Source organism: Lactuca sativa, chromosome 5 (assembly GCF_002870075.4).
Source record: "Lactuca sativa cultivar Salinas chromosome 5, Lsat_Salinas_v11, whole genome shotgun sequence".
NCBI lineage: Eukaryota > Viridiplantae > Streptophyta > Magnoliopsida > Asterales > Asteraceae > Lactuca > Lactuca sativa.
The window spans coordinates 106,378,426-106,393,956 of NC_056627.2; positions in this window are offsets into that span (position 1 = coordinate 106,378,426).

Here is a 15,531-nt window from a genome sequence, read left to right on the forward strand (position 1 = left end):
TTCCTTATGTTGAGCCATTCCAACATGAAATTCATATATATATATATGCTTGACTAAATGATTAAAACCTCACGATCTAAGCTTATAGATTTGAGATAAAGTATAATTTCCTCTCCCTTAATTATAGCAAAACAACCTTTTTCCCAATTGAAACCTTTTGTTTTCAATAATTAACATTGCTAACTTGTAACCTTTATCATAATTATCTTGCTCCCACTAACATGATGATTATTCGCATAACACTTATGCTCCCACTAGCTTTGACATGTACTCAGAAATCAGCTGACTTTCTTACCAAAGTTCAGATTTCTGATACTAGATTGTTTTGATAAAACTTTATCAAAATCATACACCTTCCCTTAGATAGCACACTTGTGTGTCTAAACAATTATGAAGAGGGATGCCGTAATAATAATGGTTAGACCTTTTTGCCACTTCTCACAAGTCCAAGTTAGTGTACCGGTAAACCACACATGCTCCACTAACGACTTTGAGAATGCAAATATCACAATTGCTATCTAAGCTAAAATCTACTTAGTGAAAGTGTTTCCTCACCATCATTTTCATGAATCAGAGAGAAACCTTATGACACTTAGATTTAATGGTGTATGTGTTCTTATCCATGTGAATTATCAAAACCATAGTCGCAAGAGAAGGATAATGACAAATCCAAACTCATATGGACTGAACTCAATCTTAATTTCTTGTCACCTGGCAGCTCAAGGGCCTGCCATTGCTTCCATGATTTTGTGCAACAAATTGAGAACTCTAAGAACTCATATGTAAAGCCAACTTTAACTGGAATGGGCACAGAATATGTTAACATGATAGGTTATAAACCTCATGTCGTGTGCTAGTGAAGAACTTCATGTTTATTCTTGATTAGTTCTTGAGACTTTCAAGACCTTTAAGACTCCCACTGTCCTCTTGACATATAAGACTCCCTTGTCAAACATCCAAGAGATAGTGCGGATTCTAATCAAGACAAACACTTCACACAATTTGCCTTAGTTGGTCTTTGTTTTATCCAAAACATCACAACTTACCAATTTTAAATGTACAAGAGTAGAAAACTTTTACTCTTACATTTAACAAGTGTTTTAAACCTTCTTTAAGACATGTCACTCAAGTTACATACTTAGAGTATAACTCTAAGAATTGTTTTTGGAACGAAGTATGAATCATCTTCTTGATTTAACCACTTCAACAATTCAAGTTCCTCTTCTTAGCTATAAGAAGGTTCTTAGAGGATGAACTGTGATAAGGTCTCTAAATCATTAAGATGATCACAAAACTGATACGAAAGTACTCTCTCCCATCTTTTCAGATTTGAGAAAATTTTATCCTTCTCCCTAATTCGATTCTTCTTATTCGCTCTACCATATGTTGGAACCTTTTCCAATGTCTCAGTGTTGAGATTAATAAATCTTTAATCTACTAAGATCGATTAGATCTTGAACAAGTATATAAATATAAAACAGTAAAAACCCAATAATAAGAACAAGACAAGATAGAATCAAACGAGTCGAATGATTAAACAAAATCCTCAGAAGAGCTTGATTAAGAACATCAACTGTAGAGGATTAGAAGGTTACAAGAACGATTAAAGAAACCTGCAATGCTATCGTCAAGCTCTTGAATAATCGCTAAAATCGTTATCAATCCTTAACCTAATATGCATGCAAGCATATTCTTATATATAAAACATAAAAGGCTCTCGGTTGGACAGGCCCAAACCGGAGTACAAAACAACTATACTATCGAGCCCAAAAGACGCAATCTTCAAAATAATCTTTTGCCCAACAATCTCCCCCTTTGCGTCAATTTGGAGTGAGACCTTCACTTGTTACTTGGGCCAGCAACTGAAGCAGGTACCTTCTTCTTCACGGTGTTAAACAGACATTTGGTGATGGAGAGAATGGTCTGTCTAAACCGGATGTACCACTGGATCATATCATTGAAGTACTTGATGTCATCAGCCGAGTTCTCTTTACACCGTTTGATGATCGATAATACGTGCTCCAAACAAGCCGTGGTGTAAAGGTGTTTGTCAGCTAAAGCGAAGAGACATTTCTGTCCTTCATCTCTAGTGAACATAACCGAGTTGCGTCTCAGGTTGATCTTGCCCATTTGCATTTGGTTGAGATCACTGGCCGATCCCACAGGAGCTATCTTCGGTTTCTTCTTGAAGACTGTGGCGACCTCCTGATCCATTAGGGCAACCTCCATGATGTAGCAGGCTAACATCCTTTTGACATGGTCTATAATGGGACCATATTCGGCTTCATCAGTCAAAAGGATATTATACAGGACAATCCAATCATGAAGATTTAGGTTTGGTAGATCCGCCAGGGAGATAAGATGAGCAGTTCTTGTAGATCCTCGAATGAGCTTGAACTTAACGTTTGTGAACCTCCCTACGGCATAAGGCTTTAGCACCCGAACGTTCACAATCTTCTGGGCGCTCCAGGTAAGGTATTGAGGACGAGCAGCTGTCAGATAGAAGTCAATGAGCTCCCTGTCAAGCTCAGCGTTCGGATGTGGGACTTCAAAGATGTTAGAGAAGGCGTGGAAGATGAACGCCTTTCGAGTCAGCGGCATATCAAACTGCGAGTCGACAGTATTGTTGTAGTTGAATGATATAACCGGCTCGAGCCATAATATGCTGGGAGTTTCTATGGCCTCTTTAATTAAACGTTCCCTAGTCCAGGCATGGAAAAGAGTCTTTCGGCTCTCAAGGAGATCGTGGGCTTCCTTTTGCCTGCGTTCGGCTTCTTCAGCCTCTCGCGCCACACGACTGGCATCGTCGTCAGCATTGCGACTGTTCTTTCATTTTAACATGTCAGCAATGGTCTCCTTGTCTTCATCTTCATCTTCATCTTCTTCCTCAGCTATGTTTTTGCCCTTGTTCTTCACACCCGAACCCGAAGCATGACCAGTCGGAGGTGGTTCGGTTGTGTGAGTAACTTTGGTGGAAGGAGGTGGTTTCGATCCGGGTTGCTCATCTCCCCCTTGTTTCGGAATAGACACGAAACTCGGTAGGCCTTCGATTTTGCTGAGAAGGTCCATGGCCGGAGAGAGCTTTTCAGCGAGGGTACGCCTCACCGAATGGTTAAGAATGGGATCGTGTGCTTCGAGGATGTTGGATAATGCTACATTGACATCCGAAACACACGTTTTGATCACCTCCCGTTCGGTTCGAAGAGCTTCCAGTTGTTCTTGTGACTTGGATAGTTGCGTGCTCTTGACCATTAGGGCGGTTGTTTTACTCGCCAGAACGTCCATCAAAGAATTCTCGGCTGCGAGATCCTCCTGTAACTTAGCGAGGCGCGCATTGATGGAGGCACGAAGGCCCGAGTTGTCGTCGCTTAGGTTTTGGCGTAGGGTAGCGAACGAAGTCAACTCCGTTGAGACGAACTTAGCCAATTGCTGAACAATCGGTTCCAAAGTTGTCTTGTTGGCATTGGCGCTTTCCTGCAAGGACTTCAGTAGGACAGAAGCGTCGGAGAATAGTTTATCGACTTTTTCGGTCGCAGCCTCACAGGATCTGGTGGAGGCATCAATCGCACCAGTTGCTGAGGCTACCGAATCATGTTGAGCCCTGGAGAAGGCATCAACAATTTTCTGAAGGGCAGCTTCAGAAAGAGAGGACTGCTGGTTGGAAGAGGAGGCGAGAAGTAGATCAGCCTTCTCGTGAAGCTCTTTGAGATGCTTCTTTGTCACTGGAGCATCATCCTCCTCATCACTCTGAACTTGAAACGGACTATAGTAGACCGAATCGAAGTTCATGTGTTCACCACCAAGATAAGGGTTATCACCATCAGATGCATTTTCTGGAGATGGAGGGGGTGGTGAAGCTGGGGGTGTTGTGGTTGGGGTATTTTGAGGTTGATTATGGGGTGGGGTAGTTTGGGGTGGTGGTTGAGTATGGGTAGGTTCGGTTGTATGGGTTTCAGTTTGTGGTGGTTCGGTTACAGGAGGGGTTTTGGTTGCAGTGGTGAAAATGGGTGGTGGTATAGGGAAAGATGTTGGTGGAACAGTGGTGTTGGGGATTATGGTCGGAATGGAAGTAGGAATGGTTGGAGGAGGGGAACGAACTGGGGAATTATGAAGTTCCATTTCTGGGGTAGGGGACCGAGGTGGTGTGTTGCCTCGTTGAGGAGATTCGTCTCCTTGAGAGCCTTCGGAATCTGAACTTTCTCCCTCAGAAGCGCTTGAAGAAGAGGGAATAACAAGCTTGCGCTTCGGTTGTGTCTTCCTCCTCTTCGGCTGTGGGGACTGTGCAGCCTTGGTCTGTTTCCTCTTTTTGGGAGAAGCACCCTTTGGAGCTTTGGTCGCTTGCTTCCCTTTTTCAGCCTTTTTTCCCCTGTTGGTCGGTTTGTCTGCATCATGGATAGACCTGAGCATATCCGGTGTCAGTTCCCTAGGACCAGTTGGCCTGAACTCTTTGATCGTCCGGATCAGTCTGCTATCAGAGGGCACGTCACCATACATTGTCTCCGGGATGGAGCCAACAAAGGAGAATTTAGATGCATCCGAGACGATGATCTTCTTGGTATGAAAAGTACCAACAGAAGACATCGATGCACCTGCAGCAATGGGAATGTCGAACTTGTCCATTGCCCACTTGGTAACCAAAATCCAAAACCGGGCCAACGACACCTCAGAGTGTCGTGATGATGAAGAAAGGCATTGGACGAGCTGTTGCCATAGGACCATCCCAAAGTCCAGATTAACCCCGTTGTAGATGGCATACATTATCGACAGAAAGAGGCGACTAGCACCGTCGGACCCTGAGCTCCGTTCCGACAAGCCCTTGATGTAGGGTTTCAAAGCACTCCATGGATGATGGCAATGGGCCCCTTTGATGAATTCTAGGTTAAAAGCCCAAGACTTGTCTTTTCCCTATAAATAGTCATGTATTATTCATTATTAGGGTTAAGAGAGTGAGGCAAAATGTAGCCGCCACGTGAGGTTTCTTGTAGAGTTAGATTCTTATTTCTTAAGTGTAATTTGTTCCTCACAATTCAATAAATCGAGTGATCATTCGACATAATCTTCATTATTGTGTTTGTTCTTATTTTCCGCATCTTGTTCATCAAATCACAATTAGGGTTTTAATCCCAACACTTGAAGAGGACTGTGAACATGTCGTTCCATTGAGGCGGCAAGCAGGACTTCTTGAACTTTGTGACGGAGGTGAGAACCTCCGTGTACCCCATGTTGTAAAACATGTTAAACAGATACCCAACCGGAATCGTCTCCGGGCTAATTCTTCAAGGGTCAACAGCCAACCCTAGCATTGTGCAGAACCGTTGGCGAGAAATGGATGTTCTGTGTTCAGCAATTTCAAAGAACACCCGTTCGACTGCCTTGTCGTAATAAGCAGTCGCGTAAACCTGCGATAGGGCCACCATCGGAACAGAATCGATTCTTGAGAGAGCGGTGGCTATTTGAGAGTACTTGAGGCACTCGATTATCGGCGACATGTAGGAGTCGTACGCCAATGGGTTGAGGTCAATCACCAGACATTGCTGAGGACGGATGGGTAGGATCTGTGAAGTAGCATGGACGGAAGAGGATTCAGCCATTGTTGAAGGGTTGAAGAAGATGATGAACAGTGAAGCTGTTTGGGAGTTTTTGCTCTTGAGAAATTTCGGAGGCAGTAAAGAGGTAAAAGGTTTTGTGGACTGCCTTTTATAGTGAGGGATTAGAGAGAGAAAAATTGTTTCATATCTTCTATACGATGATCACGTAGGAGAGAGATTGTCAGAATCCTAGGATTACGCTACCCAACAAGCGCCGTTTCAGAAAAAAATCGCTTCAAATCCGCATGCGCCTTTAATTGCCAGAGAGATGACGCTTGGATTTCGCACACGCGTCCACGTTGTCAGTAAAAGCATGGCCGTTCCATATTCACACGCGCCCCCTTTTTTTTTACCGTCGTTTGAATTTCAATCCCTTTAACTCCCGCCGAGTCAGCAACCTTTCGTCTTATCCTTTTAAATGGCATCTTTTTGAATTAAATATCCACGTGGATTGTTTTGGACCACAGCTCCATAATGAACCACCAAGTAATAATACAACCTGTAAATAATTAGTAACGAAATTTTGGAAAATCAAGGATTTTCGTGCAAAGAGTGTAAAAGAAAAAGAAATAAAGCAAGTCTTTTAAGGATATTCTGTGATGTCAAGAATGACACGAAACTGATGATCCCGGGCACGAATCTCTTCCTTCAAGGTCAAGAAAGACCTCAAAGTGTTAGTGTGGAATCCCGTTGAATTACGATCAAACACTTATTAATAAATGTTGAAAGGCTTCTTTTAATTAGGCTAATTAAGGGTGGCTTCACTTTGATTCATCAATTCTATTCTTGATATAAGAAAGAAAATGAACAAAGTACTTGTGAGACCAGTGTAGCCTGTTGAACAAGTAGGTAGGAATTTATTTTGTAGTGGCTTGGATTAATATAAAATCTCAGATAAAAATTTAAAATTGGATCCCTTGGGAAGAAATGTTATGGTGTGTAACAATTTCATAGGAATCACGCAAAATAAAATTTGAGATTTCATGAAGGTACATTCGTCAATTCATTGGTGAAAACTTGAGCAAATTAATTGTTCACCGTCAATTCCTTAGGTGTTGAATTTGGGGTTTCACTCAGCTCGTAGTGACACGAAACTAAGATCATTAACACAGATATTGTGTAACCATAAAACTCAGTGGTAATGTCTGAGAGTCTCAAGGGTTACGATGATGAAACGAATGTAATGGAGAAGTTTAATAGAGATGGTTTGAGAAAACATAGTACCTCTGCTGCGAAAATAAGGACCAAGCAGGAATCTCTTAACTCATGTGAGAAGAGAGTGAGGTAGCTCACGATTAGAATAAATGTGTTAGCCTTATTGGGAAGACTAGGTTTGTGTATACCAGGTCATCAAGGCTATTATTCAAAATCTTATGAGGCTTGGGACGCATACAGCAGCATGCTTCTAGGGACACTTAAGTAATTCATTAATCATACCCCCATAAACGAATAAACTAAAAAAATAAAATATTTTTTGGAGTTTTTGAGACTTAAAAAAAATATATAAAAAAAATAAATAAATAAATAAAATAAAAAAAATTAAATGAAAGAAGTTAAAAAAAAAATAAGACTTAAAAAAACTTTGGAGAAAGAATTGAAAAACCAAACCCGAACGTTCGGTTGGTTTCGGTTCAGGAAAATTTTGAAAAACCGAACCCGAGCGTTCGGTTGGTTTCGGTTTAGGAAAATTTTGAAAAACCGAACCCGAGCGTTCGGTTGGTTTCGGTTCAGGAAAATTTTGAAAAACCGAACCCGAACCTTCGGTTGGTTTCGGTTCAACAAAATTTTGAAAAAAACCGAACCCGAACCTTCGGTAGGTTTCGGTTATGCAAAATTTTAAGAAACCAGGGAGTTTAGACATGCAATTTGGAAAAACTTTTAACACAAAGAAAAAAACAATTTTGTACAAGAAATATACAACAGAGAAAAACTACCTTTGAAGTGATGAGCGAGTCATATGGTTTAACCGAACCCGAACGTTCGGTTGGTTTCGCTTCTTATGTTTGAGGTGGAGAGGTAGTGTGAGGTACTGACTCTGATTCCATCATACCTAGCCCTTGCAATATTTTGTTGAAAGATGCTTCAGGAAGAGCTTTGGTAAAGACGTCAGCCAGTTGATCAGTGGTTCTTACGAAGTGAACTTCGACATTTCCATCTTCCACGTGATCTTTGATGAAGTGATACCTCAGCGCTATGTGTTTGGTTTTAGAGTGTTGCACTGGGTTATGACAGATCCTAATTGCACTTTCAGAGTCACAATATAGTGGGATCTTCTTCATATTGAGTCAATAGTCTCGAAGTTGACTTTGGATCCAAATCACTTGGGATGTGCAGGATGCAACGGCAATGTATTCCGCTTCGGCAGTAGACAACGACACACACGTTTGTTTCTTGGATTGCCAGCTGACCAACTTCCCGTCAAGGAATTGACGGCCACCAGTTGTGCTTTTTCTGTCGAGTCCACATCCTCCTAGGTCAGCATCAGAATAGGCTTGAACGAAGAAGCCTGAGTTGGATGGATACCATAGACCTAAGGAGGTGGTTCGCTTGAGATAGCGTAAAATGTTCTTCACTGCCAGCATGTGAGGTTCACGAGGGTTTGCTTGAAATCGAGCACGATAACACACAGAAAACATGATATCAGTTTTGCTAGCAGTAAGGTACATTAGTGAGCCTATCATTTGACGATAGAGCATGATATCAACAGCCGGTTTGTCTAGAGATGGGGTAAGCTTGGTGCCGAATGCCATTGGGACTTTGACTTTGGAGTCTCCCATCATGCCAAACTTTGCTAGGAGAGTCTTCGTGTAAGCTTCCTGATTGATAAAGATGCCTTCGGGTCCCTGTCTTATATTTAAACCAAGGAAAAAGTTAATAGGACCCATTGAGCTCATTTCAAACTTAGTCTCCATCAACTTTCTGAATTCAGCTGTTAAGCTGGGATTCGTGGAGCCAAAGATGATGTCATCGACATAAATTTGAACTATCATAAGGTTGTTACCTTCCTTTTTGCGAAAGAAGGTTGGGTCAACCGAACCTTGTTTGAATTTAGACATCTTTAAAAATTTTGTTAGCGTTTCATACCAGGCTCTCGGAGCTTGTTTGAGGCCGTACACAACTTTATCCAGAATATAACAATGGTTTGGATACTTTTCGTTTACGAACCCAGGAGGTTGCTCCACATACACAGTTTCTTCGAGTTCTCCATTGAGAAATGCACATTTGACGTCCATTTGAAAAACTTCAAAGTTTTTGTGGGCAGCATAAGCCAGAAATATTCTAACAGATTCTAGCCTAGCTACTGGAGCGAAAGTCTCTTCATAGTCTATACCTTCCTCCTGACAGTATCCCTTGACCACCAGACGAGCCTTGTTCCTAATTACATTACCTTCCTTGTCCATTTTGTTCCTAAAAACCCATTTGAGACCAACAACCAAAGCATCTGACTTTGCTCCTTTCAAATTCGTTCAGTTCGTCTTGCATTGCTTGAACCCAATCAGAGTGATCGAGGGCAGTGTTAACTGTCTTCGGTTCAACTTTTGATACGAAAGAGTTAAACATACAAAACTCAACCTTTGAAAATAAGGATGCTTGTTTTGCCTTCAGTTGTGATCGGGTTAGAACCTTTTCAGATACATCATCAACTACTTGAGAGATAGGATGATCTCTGGTCCATTTGGTAAGAGGAAGGTAATTCGGATCAAAGGTTGGATCTAGTTCAGCATTGATCATTTCTTCTGGCTCAAATTGGCTATCGTAATTAGGCATCATATCATCATGCTCCCCCTCAATTGATGAGCTTTGAGTGACTTGAGTTTCAGGGGTCTCTTGTGGTGCTGGACTTTCAGGCATTGAAACACCTTCGGTTGGAGAGACACCTTTGGTTGGTGAAGGGCCTTCGGTTGAAGTTGTAGAACTTGGCTCCCCCTGTACTTGTGAGCTTGGCTCCCCCTAAACATTTGAGCTTGGCTCCCCCTCGACTGAAGCATTGTTGGATGGAGAGTCATCAGTAGTTGATTCTCCTTCATGCATTCTCCTTGCAGCATCTTCGACAATCCGCTTCATGTGATCAACCTTGTTGTCTGCTGCACCTGCTTCTGAGAGCGAAGCTTTCTCTGGTTCGTCAAAGAGTTCCAGAAATTTATCATATAAGTTAGCGATCGAGACTGTGACTTGCCCAGTTTGAGGAAAGATTTCCCAAGCGATGTCTTCTTTGGCTTGTAGCTTTTTGACATAGCCATCGTCAAAGGTCACGTAGTATGTCTCTTCAATTTTTCTCGAACGCTTGTTTAGGACTCTGTATGCCTTGGATGTGAGCGAGTATCCCAGAAAAATTCCCTCGTCGGCTTTGACGTCGAACTTGTTGCGGTGTTCTTTAGAATTAAAGATGAAACACCTTGAGCCGAACACGTGGAAAAATTTCACATTAGGCTTTCTGTTATTGAGAATCACATATGGAGTGAGCGTGAATCGCTTGTTGAGATACGACCTGTTCTGTGTAAAACAAGCAGCAGAAATAGCATCAGCCCAAAAATAAAGAGTTAAAGAAGCGAAACTTAGCATAGTTCGGGTAGCTTCACACAGAGATCGGTTTCGTCTTTCGACAATTCCATTCTGCTGTGGTGTGTAAGGAGCTGAGAAGTTGTGACTAATTCCCTTTTCTGCAAGAAACTCTTCAAACTCCATGTTCTTGAATTCAAGACGATTGTCGCTCCTGATGTTGCGAACAACCTTCTTGAGCTGTACTTCAATCTGCTTGATGAACAATTTCAGCTTTTGAGTCGCTTCTGATTTGAGCTTTAGAAAGAACACCCATGTAAATCTTGAAAAGTCATCAACAATAACAAGAATGTACTTGCTATCACCGATGCTTTCGATAGATGAAGGACCACACAAATCGATATGAAGTAATTCGAGTGGTTCAACAACTTTTTTGTTGATTATAGATGGGTGACTTTGACGACTCTGCTTCCCCATTTCGCATGCAACATACAGATGATCTCTGTCAAACTTGAGCAATGGAAGACCCCTAACATGACCTCCAGTGACAAGTCGGTTGATATCTTTAAAATTGAGATGTGAGAGTCTTCGGTGCCACAACCAGCTTTCGTCAGATTGAGCTTTTGATAACAGACATATAGCTGGGTTTCCTTTGATGGGTTTAAGGTTCAGAGGAAACATTTCACCCTTTCGCTCCGACTTAAGAATCACCTTCTTTGTCTTTTTCTCAATAATTTCTAAGCCTTCATCATCGAATGAGACTTTAAGACCTATACCTCCAACAAGCTGAGATACACTGATGAGGTTGTGCTGGAGTCCTTCCACGTAAGCTACCTTCCGTATAGTAAAGTCACCATTGGTTATCATCCCGTATCCCTTTATGGTGCCGAAAGAATTATTTCCAAACTTGACGTTGCCACCATTTGCAAGAGATCTATATTCCCTGAGCTCCTCTTTCCTCCCTGTCATGTGACGTGAGCAGCCACTATCGATGTACCATTCTTCATCGAACTGCTCGTCACTTATAACCTGCAAAAATTAAGCAGATTTAGGAACCCAAAGTTTCTTGGGTCCACGTGAGCTTTTCATGGGAACAGGAACAGTAAGAGAGATGTCAACTAGATATGTTCGTTTTATGAGAGTTGTTTCATCTTCCCTTTTAATGGTAAACACTTTTATCTTATTAGAATTGGATGTGTTCGGTTTGGACTCTGGTTTAGATTCATTGACCTTCTGCTTACCCTTTTGTTCAGCGGATGGATGAGATTTTTGAGAACGAACAGAATTAGCTTTAGAGCAAGATGGAGAAGAATTGGTAGAAGAATTAGAAGAGGTAGAAGAAGTTGGTTTAGATGGAGAGGACTTCTTGGCTGGAGACTCTAGGTGACCCTTTTGCTTTTGATCATTGGAGGGACTAACCTTAGAGTTTTGATCTCTTTTAACTTCAGAACCGAACCTTTGCTTTCAGTTGGAATCGTCTTGTGAACCGAACCTTGGCTTTCGGTTATTGTGACTCTCAGGCTTTCCAACAGGATTGTTTTCATACTTCAGATTCTTATCTTGATGTGAGAAGTATGCATTCTGGGATTGCAAGAATAGTCTCCTTTCAGAGAGATTCTTCCTGTATCTTTGGTTCCTTTCTCTCTTCTTATTCCTCATCTGCTTTGGTTGATGATGAACATTAGCTGTCGTTTTCGGTTTCTCCTTGGCTGGTTCCTTTTGAACTGAAGGAGTTTTACTTTGAGTTGAGGGAGTAGAGGGAATGTCTGAAGGAGTTTCACTTTGAGTTGAGGGCGTAGAGGGAATGTCTTCTTTTGCAGAACGTTCATCCTCCTGAGGAATATCTTTCGTACCACTGGTACTTGGCTCATTGAAATTATCCGGCTTATTCAAGGGTTCTGGTATGTATCTTCCCTTACTCATCCAGGAGGTTCTTTCAGATAAGCCAACAGTTTCGTTTGCATTATCTATTGGAGCTTCCTAGAAGTACTCATCACAGCCATCAACATTGTCTTCGTTCACAATAGCTGTGAGTTCAGCTGTTTGATGTTCGGTTACTCCAGTTACCTTGTATACTTGATTCGGAGTGGTCCTGACCTTTTGATACACAACTTCTTTCTCTACTAATTTCGGGGACTTTTGTTGGGACAATCGAGCGAACTCCACAGAATTTTCAGAAATAAGATTTTTGTGGTTTTCAGGTTCGCTTTTAACAAATTCTGAGCAGTCAACCGTATCCTCTACAGAAATTTCACTCATGTTTTCGTCCTCGTTAAGCTCAGATGCATTTTCAACATCAATTTTGTTTTCTGAGCTTACGTTGGCTTTTAAAGAGTCAAATTTTTGTATGGTTTCGGTTCTCAGTTTAAGTCTATCATTTTCATCCAAAAGATTTTTGAGCATGTCTTTTTGGTCCTTGGATTTAATGAAGGACTCAATTTTGTCCAGTCCATACATGTAGGTCGGATTGACATCATCAGACGATATCACACTCTCACAATTGTAGGCTTCGGCATCGATTTCATCCTCCTTAAACTCAAGGAAGGGCAAAATCATGCGATGGATCTTTTGGCCTATTTCACAGTCTAGGTGCAGCTGAGTAATATTAGAATATAGACGTTTTGCAATTAAACAAAAAACATTCCGTTGTTTTAACAATTTTAAATTATCTCTTTGCAAATAAATGTTTTCGTCTTTAACTTTAACTAATTCAGACTCCTTCAACTCGATCCACATTCTCCGCTCCTCACTCTTCGACGCCACCCTGCTTAATTGATCAGTTAGGTTAGAATTGGTGACTCGAGTTTGAGTTAAGCTACTATCTAGATGAGAAATTCTTGTATTAACGTTTTTTAGTTCTTTCTCATATGAGGATGGTGGTACTTTGGATGAAATAAAAACCGATTGTACCTTCTTTATCAGTTCGTCGAGCTCATTGAACTGCTGGCTGAGTGGTTTGGCCGTAAAGCACATGTCCTCCTGCACCTTCGGTCCATTGCTTCCACCATCGGTGTTGTATCCCCTCATTTGAGATACGTCAGACACCATGAAGCATCTTCCTCCACTGCTTTCCTCCTTAGCCACGTAAGCCTTTCCATGGGTAGGCTTCCTTACTTCATCGTCTTTTGAGTCGGTGGACCAAACTTCAATGCTACCGAACTCGTCATCAGCAACCGAACCCTACACAATAAGAGCATTAATAGAAGGGTTAGCGGTAGACTTCTTCTTTCTCAACTCATCCAGCCGTTTTTGCAACACAGCTTCCTCATCCTTTCCATCATCCTTTTCAGCCATCTTCTTAAGCACACAGTCTTTAGCACAGTGGTTTTTCCCACCACAGTAGTAACAGCTTACTCCGGAATCACCATCCACCATTGGTTCCTTCTTGGGCTCCTCAACCTTCGGTTCATTGTTCACCTTTTCTGAGCTGTAACTCCCCTGCCAGTTTCGGTTTTTATTGCTGGAGAATCTCTTCTTTATGAACCTCTTGGGATTGGACACCATCATGGCATAATCCTCAGTTGTGAGGTCATACTCCTCCAAGTTGAGGTCTTCATCCTCCATCACAGCTTTACTTTTTGATATGAGGGCCAACGAACCAAGGCTAGAAACGACATTCTTCTCTTGCACCACAATCTTCTCTTGGGACTTTAGAATACCCACCAGTTTCGCCAAGGAGTATGATTTAAACTGCTCATGGGCTTTGACTGTAGAAACCACTGCTCCCCATTCAGACCTCAGTCCATTCAAGAAAGTAACCTTCTGCTCGATGAACTTCCTTTCAATATCATGTTTGATCATCTTGCTGAGAAGATGTTTGAAGCGATCGAACGTCTGGGTCACTGATTCTTCGGCTCCTTGCCTGAATTCTCCAAACTCAGATAAGAGCAAGGTTCGGATAGAATGTTCAAGAAGGTTAACCTTAATGCCTTGATATTGCATGAGCTGACCAACCTAAAGGTGTCGGATTGAAGGGTGAATCTGATTAACCTTAATGCCTTGATATTGCACTGGAATTTGTCCTTCTCGTCTTGTGCAATATCCTTAACATCCTTCAGCAGATCATTGTACTCCTTTAGTGTCTTAATAATCCTGGATGTTGTAGAATGAGAAAACGGTCCATTAATGATGGCTTCCCATATGAGGTATCCATTATCCTCAGATCCGATCACGTAGTCTTCGAAGTGATGCGCCCATAGTTCATAGTCATGGGTGTATAAGATTGGAATCTTTATCGTCGAACCAATGTTGTTGGAAATATTAATTGGATTTGATTGCGTCTCATCCATTATGATCGAAAAAAAAACCTGTTCAAAGATTAGACTTGTAATAAAGCAGATTAGGGCAAAACAATAAATATCAAGATACGTCAATAATGAGATGACGGCTCAATAAATACTGACAGTTGCGAAAAAACCCTAATGGAAATCTTTTTCACAGAAAAGATGTGTATCGATTACACAGCCTCCCGCTCTGATACCAATTGATGAGATTAATAAATCTTTAATCTACTAAGATCGATTAGATCTTGAACAAGTATATAAATATAAAACAGTAAAACGCAATAATAAGAACAAGACAAGATAGAATCAAACGAGTCGAATGATTAAACAGAATCCTCAGAAGAGCTCGATTAAGAACATCAACTGTAGAGGATTAGAAGGTTACAAGAACGATTAAAGAAACCTGCAATGCTATCGTCAAGCTCTTGAATAATCGCTAAAATCGTTATCAATCCTTAACCTAATATGCATGCAAGCATATTCTTATATGTAAAACATAAAAGGCTCTCGGTTGGACAGGCCCAAACCGGAGTACAAAACAACTATACTATCGAGCCCAAAAGACGCAATCTTCAAAATAATCTTCTGCCCAACACTCAGAATTACACTTAAGCTTGTAAGTATAACCATATTTACTGAACTATAGTAAACTATGACGAATAAACTTATCGATCTTTTGTGGTGGACTTAATTAGTGCACAAGACTGTGTACTCGATCCTTTAGTCCTTCACTTGACTCACACATCCATATGAACAAGTAATTAGTCTTAATTTTTCAATACTTGAAAGTTCTCATTCATCATGTTATACAACTTGCATGATTCCAAGTTCCGGTCCAATTGAAACTTGGGTGATGATAATCTTTCCTTATTTGGTAAATTTAGACATTACCACAAATGAAAGAATCAATTTCATATTTCCACTCTTGCTATTAATGGAATCATATAAGCAACAATTTTTTTTCCTCAGATGCCATTGTAAGGATATTTTTAAATAAATAAAATCAAAAATTTTCTTTTATTTTAAAACTAAGCAGAAAAACTTATCCTTACAGTCCATATGAAAACTTGTTGTTATCTATTCCTAAGCGATATCTCATAACTCCTAAGAAGTAGCTCAAGAATCCGATCTTCAAACTATGCGATAGAAATCCATCTACG